The sequence below is a fragment of the Anomaloglossus baeobatrachus genome, chromosome 7 (assembly GCF_048569485.1).
Source record: "Anomaloglossus baeobatrachus isolate aAnoBae1 chromosome 7, aAnoBae1.hap1, whole genome shotgun sequence".
Lineage (NCBI taxonomy): Eukaryota > Metazoa > Chordata > Amphibia > Anura > Aromobatidae > Anomaloglossus > Anomaloglossus baeobatrachus.
In genome coordinates this window covers 112,369,771-112,379,270 of record NC_134359.1, presented here as the reverse complement: position 1 = coordinate 112,379,270, position 9,500 = coordinate 112,369,771, and positions in this window count along the sequence as shown.

Sequence of the window (9,500 nt, the reverse complement as noted above, 5' to 3'; positions counted from 1 at the left end):
AAGAGGTAGCTCCTCCTACTGCCATCTGTCAGCGTCAGAGTGCTTAGAGAGTGCCGCGGAGGATGGAAGACAGAGGAGAGGCCGCCGGTGCTTGGATCAGGTAATCGCTCAGTGAGCCGAAGATGCAGGGATTGGGGCCGCATAAGATGGCAGCTATATGGGGAGAGGAGCCAAAAAAAATGGCAGCTATATGGGGAGAGGAGGCCACATAAAGATGGGAGCTATATGGGGAGAGGGGCCGCAAAAGATGACAGCTATATGGGGAGAGGAGCTGCATAAAGATGGGTGCTATATGGGGAGAGGGGCCACATAAAGATGGGAGCTTTATGGGGAGAGGGGCTGCATAAAGATGGGAGCTATATGGGGAGAGGAGGCCACATAAAGATGGGTGCTATATGGGGAGAGGGGCCGCATAAAGATGGGAGCTATATGGGGAGAGGAGGCCACATAAAGATGGGAGCTATATGGGGAGATGAGGCCATATAAAGATGGGAGCTATATGAGGAGTGGAGCCGCATAAAGATGGGAGCTATATGGGGAGAGGAGGCCACATAAATATGGGAGCTATATGGGGAGATGAGGCCACATAAAGATGGGAGCTATATGGGGAGAGGAGGCTGCATAGATGGGAGCTATATGGGGAGAGGAGGCCACATTAGATGGGAGCTATATAGGGAGAGGAGGCTGCATAGATGGGAGCTACATGGGGAGAGGAGGCTGCATAAGATGGGAGCTATATGGGAAAACGAGCACATGGGATAAGATCTGCTGGGAAAAGAAGCCATGATGGGATCTGCAGGGGAAAGAGGCCATAATGGGATGGGATTTGTAGGGGGAAAGGAGCCACATGGGATGGGATCTGTAGGGGGAAAGAGGCCATGATGGGATCTGCAGGGGAAAGGGGCCATTATGGGATGGGATTTGCAGGGAAAAGAGACCACATGGGATGTGATCTGTATGGGGAAGCTCGTTCGTTCCAATTTTAGCAGGGCTCTTTTAGTAATAATTTTTAAAAATTGTAGAAAAACTGTTTAACCCTTTCACGACCGGCCGATTTTTCGCTTTCCGTTTTTTTTTTTCGCCATTCTTTTTCTGAGAGACGTAACTTTTTTATTTTTCAGTCAATATGGTCATGTGAGGGCTCATTTTTTGCGGAACGAGCTGTACTTTTAAATGAAACCATCAGTTTTACCATATTGTGTACTAGAAAATGGCAAAAAAATTCCAAATGCTGAAAAATTGCAAAAAAAGTGCGATAGCACTATGGTTTTTGAGATATTTTATTCACTGTGTTCACTATATGGTAAAACTGATGTGTGGGTGTGATGCCTCAGGTCAGTGCGAGTTCGTAGACACCAAACATGTATAGGTTTACTTTTATATAAGGGGTTAAAAAAAAATCGGAAGTTTGTCCGAAAAAAGTGGCGCACGTTTTACGCCATATTCCGTGACCCGTAGCGTTCTCATTTTTCGGGATCTTAGGCTCAATGACGGCTTATTTTTTGCGTCTCGACCTGACGTTTTTAACGGTACCATTTTTGCGCAGATGCTACGTTTTGATCGCCTCTTATTGCATTTTGCGCAAAAGTTGTGGCGACAAAAAAACGTCGTTTTGGCGTTTGGAATTTTTTTGCCGCTACGCAGTTTACTGATCAGATTAATTGATTTTATATTTTGATAGATCGGGCGTTTCTGAACGCGGCGATACCAAATGTGTGTATATTTTTTATTTTTTTAACCCTTTAATTTTCAATGGGGCGAATGGGGGGTGATTTGAACTTTTAGGTTTTTTTGTTTTTTTTTAATTTTTTAAAACTTATTTTTTTACTTTTTTTTTTTATTTTACTAGTCCCCCTAGGGGGCTATTGCGATCAGCATTCCGATCGCTCTGCAGTATCTGCTGATCACAGCTGGAAGGCTGTAAACAGCAGATACGCTGTCTTTCTCTTTTGCTGTGCCCCGGGCACAGCGAAAGTGAAACCAATTCATGTGTAGTACAGGAGTCATCACATGACCCTGTACTACCATGACAACTATCGGGAGTCACGTGATCGCGTCACGTGACTTCCGGTTTCGGCGGTAAGTAAAAACTTTACCGCGATTGCGCTTATAATGGCGCTGTCATGTATTGACAGCGCCATATAAGGGGTTAATCGGCACGAGCAGATAACGATTCTGCTCGTGCCTAGCAGGCACACATCTCAGCTGTGAAAATCAGCTGAGATGTGTGCCGATCGCGGCATGCTGCCGCCGGAGGACCGCGGGCAGTAAGATTATGTCATTTAGGACGTAATTTTACGGCCCGCGGTCGTTAAGGGGTTAATACAATATGACTGATAGTGACTGGAACAACTGGTGCTGGACAGGAGAGTGAAGATATAGGAGGGGAAGAAGGGGAAAGAGATTTTACTTTAAATTACATGTATTTTTTTGGTAGAGGAAAGTGCGTGTAAATGGGTGTGGCTAACAAAATGGGTGTGGTTACTGAATGGGTGTGGTTTTCAACTGGGTGGGGTTTACAGAGAACCTGTTGTTAAAAATTTGAATCTCACCCCTGAGGCAGGACCCGTTGCATCCAGTATAATACATAAATATCATGGGGCCTCATGACAGAAGTTCTAATTTTCAGTTCTTCAAAGTAGTTCTCCTCCTATTGACTCCCCTACATTCCTCTTTCATTGAACCCATGAAGTATGATGTTAACAAAAATACCCCACAAATACTGTATGACACCCCCGTAGTGAACTCCTACACACACACACACACACACACACAAAGTATGATGACCCTACTGTACATCCCTCAATTACCATCGCCAAAGTATGGTGACACCAGCAGAGTATAATCCCCAACTGTGACATCCACACAGCCCTCCATGCAGTATAGTGAGCCTACATACAGTATAATAATCTCCATACTACTCCACTCAGAATAAAGGCTCTCACTAATCCTGTAAACAGTATGATGGCCCTCACACAGCCCTCTGGACAATAGGATAAACCCCACACAATCCTTCACACTGTATAATTGTTTGCACATAATGGCACTCAAATAGCCATCCATAAGTATAAATGCTCCCGCATAGCCCTCCAAATATTATAATGGCCCCCACATAGGAATACAAATATAAATATAATATAAACATATAATGGCCTCTACATGGCCCGGATATAGCTTTCTGTATCATATAATGGACCCCGCCTTGCTTTATATATAGTACAATGCAACCCTCATAGTCCTCCATATGGTATAATGAGTAATGAGAGGGTTTGGGGGGCAGGAAAATCACTGAAATGGGTGGAAACATGCTTAATAAATGGAATGAGGACAGAATGGGAAACATGCCTGGACTCATCTCTGACTCCAAGGTTGCTCCTGGGAGCAAAGTTGTTAGAGTATTAGGCCACTTTTACGGAGTGACAATAAAACATACAAAACCAAAGATTATATGGATTTTACAGGAAAATATAGTATTAAACATTCTTACCTGTATAATGACTTGTATATAAGGCAAATTAAAAAAGAAAAAACAGCCTCTTCGACTCCTAAAGCTGTTGCACAGCTTCCAGCTTCCCAGGTAGAGAAGAAAGTTCACAGAGCAGATTGCATGGGATAACAAGCTCTTTACTTCTTAGAGAACATGAGGTAATAATAAGCACAGTCATACAGCATTGTATCTGGAAGAGAAAGTGAAACCAGAAAGAAAAACAAAAGACTTTTTACAATTCAGTGAGTTAGGAAACTTTACACAACATCACCATCTACTGTTAGATCAGTATAAAGTCCTCCTTCAAACAGTCAAAGAAGTCCTCATCTGTTTCATATACCAACAAAAGCCATGTTCATATGTTGCATTCTTTAAAAAATGCTGCAGTTTTCCATTTCAGTCAGGAGGAAAAAAAACAATCTTGTGCATTAGATGTATGAAATCATACAGCTTTTGCTGGTACTGTAAAAAATAGCTTTTATTTTGCGTAAAGGTAATTGAAAATGCTGAAAAAAACCAGCTAAAATGTGACATGTGAACAAAGTCTTAATAGCCGGGCTACCTGATAACAGCAGCAGAACATAAAGCCAAATCAAATGTTCCTTCTTTTCTGGTGTGTTCACAGGCGTACACAGTTTAAGGTTTCCTCTTTTCCTTGTCTTCCTCCACATCCACCATATCACCATGCAGTTCTTGCTCTAAATTTTTAAAGGGCCATCTGACAGCCCTCATTCATAAATTTTAGAGGACCATCAGGTAGCCCTCACTCATAATTTGTATTGACACAGAGGTGGGCCAAATCTGAGACTCACACACTGCAGTCGCTGCTTCCTCCTTGCTTATATTGATTTAGAGAGTTTTTACTGCCGCCAGGGGCATAAGAACTGATAGGTGCATCCCCTTGCAAACTGAAAAAGCTGACAGGCTAATTGTTCACAAAATGAACAATTCCTGGTTTGGGCCAGACTTCTCAACCCACTGGATGACAGCAATGTAACATAAATCCAAATCAAATGTTCCTTTTTTTCTGGTGTATTCCCATGCACCCCTTCCCACCCAAAAAGGGTATACAGTTTATGGTTTCTTTTTTTTTCTTGTCCTCCTCCTATTCCTCCTCCACGTATCAACAGGGTCATAAGGCACCCCTCACTCATAAATTTTAGAGGCCAATCAGCAGACCGTCACTAATAATTTGTATTCTCCACAGAGTTGAGTAAAATCTGAGGCTCGCACAACACAGTCACTGCTTCCTCCATGCTTAAGTTGATTCTGAAGGTTATTTGTGCTGCCGGGGCCATAATAACTGGGGCACATCCACTTATCAACTGAAAATGCTGACGGGCTGACTGCTCACAAAGTGAACAATGCCTGGATTGGACCAGACTTCTCAACTCACTGGATGAGAGCAGCGGCACATAGAGCCAAATCAAATGTTCTTTATTTTCCTGGGCATTCCCTTGCACCCCTTCCCACCCAAAAAAAGGGGATACGGTTCATGGTTTCTACTTTTTATTGTATTCCTCCTCCACCATATCAACAGGGTTATCAACTGGCCATTGCTCCCAATTTTTAGAAGGACATCTGGCGGTCTCCACACTCATAAATTTGGGAGGGCCATCAGGTTACCCTCACTCATAACTTTGGAGAGCCATCAGGCAACCCTTCCTCATACATTTTGGAGGGCCATTATGTGGCCCTCAATCATACATTTTTGGAGGGCAATCAGGCTGCACTCACTCATAAATTTTGGAGAGACATTAGGGGCCCTCACTCATTTATTTTGGAACGCCATATTGCAGCCCTCACTCATACATTTTGGAGAGCAATCAGGCAGCTTTCACGCATGGATTTTGGGTGGACATCAGTCAGCCTTCACTCATATATTTTGGATAGTCATCAAATAGCCCTCACTTATAGATTTTGGATGACCATCAGGCGGTCCTGTCCTCATTCATATAAATCAGCCTGACCACCACCAGCATGATCAGGCACATGTCATCAAAGTACCCGATTAAGTGGGCCGACACCTTGGTCCAAAAGCAATGTCTGCAGGTGATACCACTGCCTCTTTACCTGTGCTACATGCTTGTCAATCCCCTGACCAGGACGCAGACGTGGATGCCTCCCACCCTGCACCAAAAGCACCATCAGTTACATTGTCCGATTGCCTTTACACTAAAGCTGGTGTCACACATAACGACGACGACAACGACTGCTACGTCACCATTTTCTGTGACGTTGCAGCGACGTCCCGTCGCTGTCGCTGTGTGTGACATCCAGCAACAACCTGGCCCCTGCTGTGAGGTCGCCGGTCGTTGCTGAATGTCCAGCTTCATTTTTTGGTCGTCACTCTCCCGCTGTGACACACACATCGCTGTGTGTGACAGCGAGAGAGCGACGAAATGAAGCGATCAGGAGCCGGCTTCTGGCAGCTGCGGTAAGCTGTAACCAGCGTAAACATCGGGTAACCAAGGGAAGACCTTTCCCTGGTTACCTGATGTTTACGCTGGTTACCAGCCTCCGCTCTTGCTGCCAGTGCCGGCTCCTGCACTGTGACATGTGGCTGCAGTACGCATCGGGTAATTAACCCGATGTATACTGTAGCAAGGAGAGCAAGGAGCCAGCGCTAAGCAGTGCGCGCGGCTCCTTGCTCACTGCACTGTGACATGTCGCTGCAGCACACATCGGGTTAATTAACCCGATGTGTACTGTACCTAGGAGAGCAAGGAGCCAGCGCTAAGCGCGGCTCCCTGCTCTCTGCACATGTAGCACAGCGACGTTATGATCGCTGCTTCTGCTGTGTTTGACAGCTATGATTTTTGGTAAGGAGATGGATGTTTGAACACCGCGCCAAAGACCACTGATGCAGGAGATGAATTTAACGTGACTTTATTCCATGTTCAGGTCTACGCGTTTCAGGAGCGTCCGCTCCCTTCCTCAGGACAATACAGGCACAAGCAACATGATGTTGCTTGTGCCTGTATTGTCCTGAGGAAGGGAGCGGACGCTCCTGAAACGCGTAGACCTGAACATGGAATAAAGTCACGTTAAATTCATCTCCTGCATCAGTGGTCTTTGGCGCGGTGTTCAAACATCCATCTCCTTACCAAAAATCATTATCACAGGGATGACTGCTGCCGTTGACCCAGTATATATGCCTGCATAGTGGTTGTGACTTTCACAACTACACTTGGTGAGTAACCTCTGTGAATCATACCCTTTCTGTTTTGTGGGGTAAGACCCTATTGCGCTCTCTTTCCACAGTGTTTTTCGTGTTTGACAGCTAAGCAGCGATCATAACAGCGACTTACAAGGTCGCTGTTACGTCACCGAAAATGGTGACGTAACAGCGACGTCGTTGTCGCTGTCGCTTAGTGTGACACCAGCTTAAGGCGGGCTTTGCACGCTGCGACATCGGTAACAATGTGTTACCGATGCTGCAGCGATAGTCCCGCCCCCGTCACACGTTCGATATATAGTGAAAGCTGCCGTAGCGATTATTATCGCTACGGCAGCTTTACACGCACATACCTGCCGTGCGACGTCCCTCTGGCCGGCGACCCGCCTCCTTCCTTAGGGGGCGGGTCGTGCTGCGTCACAGTGACGTCACACGGCAGGCGGCCAATTGAAGTGGAGGGGCGGAGATGAGCAGGATGTAAACATCCCGCCCACCTCCGTCCTTCTCATTGCAGCCGGGAGGCAGGTAAGGTGAAGTTCCTCGCTCCTGCGGCTTCACACACAGCGATGTGTGCGGCCGCAGGAACGAGGAACTACATCGTACCTGTCGCTCCCCCGGCATTATGGAAATGTCGGAGGCTGCAGCGATGATACGATGACGACGATTTTGCGCTCGTTCATCGTATCATCTAGGATTTACACACTACGACATCGCAAGTGACGCCGGATGTGCGTCACTTTCGATTTGACCCCACCGACATCGCACCTGCGATGTCGTAGTGTGCAAAGCCCGCCTAAGGCATCGTTTAGCTGTCCTTAGCCCAGGCCTTGAAACGCAAATGCAAATACCCAGCCAGCCACCCATCCATAGGCCCAAATACTAAATGGGCACATTTCCAGACTGTGTAACCTGGAAATGTTGACTTTTAGGTTTGTTGACACTGAGACTTTTTGCAACCTTATGGCAGTGGCTGTTCATTGGTACTCGTGTACCAGCCATCACTATTTTTCAAGATGTGCAGTCCTCGCCTTACACCAGCACATGACAAATAACATCCCCTGTGTGCAAGAATTTGTGAACAGGGTCACTACATTTGCCTGATGGCACAATGAGTAGATTTTGCAAAGGCTGGGACAGAGTCAAACCCTGGGACGACATGAATACAACCAACGCCAAGGTTTGAGGCCCTAGTTCCATGAGGGTTTCCACTAGCTCCTACAGTTCCTTAAACCCCTTTTTTTCATCAGCCTCCATATCCGAATTGTTATCTCCGAGCTCGTTGTCCATATCAGTCACAAGCTGGAAGCACTGCAGCACTGTCTCAGAGTTGTTTATAGTTCTTAACAAACCAGACAGCTCTTTGACTCTCGCCAATTAATCGAAAACAAGGCTCCTGCAGACGGTCACCACCGTCTGCCAACCTTGCTGTATGTGCCCGGGCCACGTACCCGGACACGGTCAGAGTGCTCCTCCACTACCCCTTCCCTCCTTCCACTTCACTTTCCCTTTCCGTTCTCTCTTCCTTTCCCGCCTCCAGGACTGTGAACTCCTCGGTTGGTGGAGCCAACCACCTGGCTCCACCCCACCTGGTGTGGACATCGGCCCCTGGAGGGAGGCAACAAGGATTTGTGTGAGTGACTGGTGTGCCTAACCGGGGTGTGGGGTGTGTTGTTGTAGTACCTGTGACGACCTGGCTTGTCCAGGGCACCACATTCCCCCTTGGTTAAACGCAGACCGTCCGCGGACTGCCCGTCCATCACCGGTTTTATTTTCCTTTTTTTTTTTTAACTGAAAAGGTAGAAAAAGACATTTTTAAAATATTAACACAAGCATTACTTTATAAACTTCCCTTAACAGGAGGCACGGTTCTTAAACGTTACTAAATGGTAGTCAATTTTATTAACGGTAACGGCTTCCGCTCTCCCCCTGCCCAAACAACCTGGCCCTGATGCTGCCCCTAAGAAGTGGGCAGCACCCCTTGCCCAAGTCCATCACCAGGCTGCCCGAGCGGGTACGGTCCCTTTCAGGGGACCCACGTCCATGGGGACCCCTGACCCCCTGAGGATGGCCACCGGTCCTGGTGGTGGCTGGGCCCCAGCCTTCTCCACTGCTGGCCCTTCCTCCAATCTGCCTCTCCGGAGGCGGTAACGGATATATGCTAACAATTATTTACATGCCACCAGTTTGTGGTTGCCCTGCAAGTTCTCGGGCGTGTCCATAAGCAGTTCCTTACGCTAACGGTGCAGAAAGTCACAACGGGGACTAGTTGCCGGCAACGGCCGGTTCAGTCATGGTTGCAAATCGGATAACATCTTCGGCTGATTTAATCTTATCATTCAAACTCTTATTCATACAGTCAACAGATAACGGTACTGGTGGTCCCAACGGGGACAACTTGCAGCGGAAGGACCGCTGCCTCACTGCTCACTTTCATCCTCTTCACCCGGCCCCGGGTGGAAAAACACGGGTACCAGCCCCTCCAGCGCATAGCAGGCGCGACAGGGAAGGGCCCCCCCGGTATCCATTATTTCCGCTCCGTGGGATGTAAGTGCCCTCCATGTCATACAAGGCGACGACTCCCTCGTCCTCCGAAACAGGTTCGGTGCCAGCTGCCGCAGTCTCCGGGCTCTTTCTGCTGCCGCTACGGGGGGCCGCAAGCTAGACGGACCAGCAGCAGCGGGGTGCACAGGCAGGGAAGACGGAGGCCGGATGGGGGCCAGGGACAGACCAGGTCCTTCAGCCGCAGCAGCGGGTCCCTCAGGGACACAGGGGCGTGGGTCACTCACCAGCTCCTCTATCATAGCCTCCATCCCGTACACCCGGGCGACCGGAGCT